The 2,547-nt window shown below is 45.4% G+C and overlaps 1 long non-coding RNA gene across 1 annotated transcript in view; it reads right to left on the bottom strand.

The window, feature by feature from the left end:
- Nucleotides 1-1,328: 1,328 nt before the first annotated feature.
- Nucleotides 1,329-2,547, bottom strand: part of LOC117941845 — a 23,343-nt gene continuing 22,124 nt past the window's right edge. Inside the window, exon 4 of the long non-coding RNA XR_004655994.1 lies at nt 1,329-1,412. This is a non-coding gene — a long non-coding RNA (uncharacterized LOC117941845). The remainder of the gene's footprint in view (nt 1,413-2,547) is intronic.

The following is a 2,547-nucleotide window of genomic DNA, read 5'->3' as shown; positions in this document are numbered from 1 at the left end:
TGCAGGTGTGTTTTTTCTTCTAAAGCCACAGTGCAGGTATGTTTTTTCTTCTAAAGCCACAGTGCAGGTGTGTTTTTTTCATTTAAAGCCCGCGGTGCAGGTGTGTTTTTTCGAGAAAAGAACATAGTTATTGGTAGTTGTTGTCGCTCCTTTTTCTTCTGGGCAGAAATCCGTGAAGCAGCGAGACCGTGAAAGGTGAACCGCGATATAGCGAGGGGTCACTGTATACCCACTAAGAAATCTCCAGGATTCCCATATACCTGCTTAAAAATGACCAATTACACGTAACAACATATTTATGTGAAAGAACTTTCACTTCGGATATTTTGTCAGGTTCAGTAAATATGACAGAAAGTTATTTTTTATAAGTCTTACCTACACTCTCAGAAAATGAAGTACATAATTGTACCTTTAGGGGTACAATGGCTTGTCACTGGGGCTGTACCCTCAAGGGTACAACAACTGTACCCTTGAGGGTTGCTTGGGAACATATATGTACCTTTTGACCCTCAAAAAGGTACATATATGTTCCTTGAGGTCCAACAATGAGCCCTATGGGGTACGTTAGTATAGATTGTACCTTGGGGGACAGAAATGGACCCCTACTGTACCCTTATTTCTGACAGTGTACTGTTAACTAAACGCAAAACCACTGCTGTGGTCCTACGGCACGCCGGCTCAGACAGCCTCACACACACACACACACACACACACACACACACACACGTTGTGGATGAATCCCCAGCGTTTAGGCCCTCGGGCCCACGTTGAGATAAGGAAAGTCTTAAACCCATACTGGAACCCAGTAAGCTGCTCGTTTTTCTTCATGGCGAACATGTCCGCCTCCAACCTGAACACATCTCAATAAAGAGAGGACGCCCACTCAGACCTGCAGCTTACAAACCAGGTACTAATGGAGATAGTTGAATGTGCAGTCTACTTCCCGAAGCTTTCTCACAGAGCCGGGTTCATCGTTGGCTCTCGTTGCCGGGGAAGAAATCCGATGCCTCAGCAAGCAAAAAGGCACACACACACACACACACACACACACAGTCTCAGTTATTGATGCTGTTATATTTCCTCGGCTCTGTATTGTAAGCATGTTCACTCCATCTGAGCTAATGGCCGGCACCTATTGGTTAAAACCTTTGCAATGTGTAGTCCTCGGGGGCCTATCAGAGCTCAGCGCTGTCTGGGGAGCACTGGGCTGAATGTGCTGATGCACTCTGGGTAGTCCGCTGGGAACCTCTCTTTTTCCTGTGGTGGAAAGTCAGTGTGTGTGTGTGTGTGTGTGTGTGTGTGTGTTTTTTAACTATAGTCAAGGGGTCCAAACAAAAGGAATACAGTATACTTGTGGGGTCCAGACAGCTTTGTGGGGCAAAAATGCTGGAGCCCACAACTTTAAAAAGCTGCTTGAGGGTTAAAACTTGGTTTTAGGATAAGGGTTAGAATTAGGGTAAGGGTTAAGGTCTGTGTGTGTGTGTGTGTGTGTGTGTGTGTGTGTTACATGCACAGAAGGCTGTGGAGACCAATAGATTTTCTGTTTTCTTTTCTTTCTGTGCCAGCTTAATACTGGATGGGTATCTGGACACTGAGAGTTATCGCTACGTTTAATGGGTGTTATTAGTGGTTATTAGGCTCATGGATATGTTTTCAAGGGGGCCTGTAAACCTCCAGCATTCAGAAGGCTTTTACCATCTGTTTACAGGGTAATGGTTCCCATTAGCGTGGTCAGGACCCCTTGGCCTTTAGTTTTTAGTGCAGTGATCATACCATGGCGTTTCATCAGAATCAGAATCAGCTTTATTTGCAAATCATATCCAGAATAATGTTCTGAATTGAGTCACAAATACATGTTTATCACAGGAAATAAGGGAAGGCCGTTGATTTTCAGGTAGAAAAAATGTAATGTACTACTGTTCTTCTTGTAAAATTTGAAATGGGTCAATTTGACCTGAGTACCATTCAAGGGAATAAAGTGGAGGAGCTGAAACTACTCACTGCCAGAGGTCTGCAGCTCCGGATGGTTCCGTTTAAAAGACAAAGTGAGTCTTGATGAGATGACTGAAGCTGTGTGGAAACTCCCAAGTGTGGAGGCTAAACACATCTCACTTAACACCATCCGGAGATGAACAGCGAGGAGACGAGACGACCTGTAGCGTTAGCTGCCAGACGGCTCTGGAAACACGCCTGCAGCCTCCGTCTGGATCCTCTAAAACAGGATATCTAACGCGTTAACACACAGAGACAGTAGCTGCTTTATTCAATGTCCCACTTATGACGGTCAACGTATTAATAGACTGCTCTTCATAAGTACCGTGTTTTAACTAAGGAACCAAATATCACCCCAACATCAAAGGGACAGTTCCCATGTTTCCTTGGTTGTATGAGCTGCTTTGGTAGCGTCCCCCCAAATATATAGAGGTTTACTCCTTGACCCAGCAGCCGCAGGTTCAACTCCGACCTGCAGCCCTGTGCTGCATGTCAGTCCCCCTCACCCTCTCTCTCTCTCTCTCTCTCTCTCTCTCTCTCTCTCACTCTCTCTCC

Source organism: Etheostoma cragini, chromosome 3, assembly GCF_013103735.1.
Source record: "Etheostoma cragini isolate CJK2018 chromosome 3, CSU_Ecrag_1.0, whole genome shotgun sequence".
In the NCBI taxonomy this organism is placed as follows: domain Eukaryota; kingdom Metazoa; phylum Chordata; class Actinopteri; order Perciformes; family Percidae; genus Etheostoma; species Etheostoma cragini.
The sequence above is the reverse complement of the archived record's forward strand: the minus strand, read 5'-3'. Positions and strand labels throughout refer to the sequence as shown.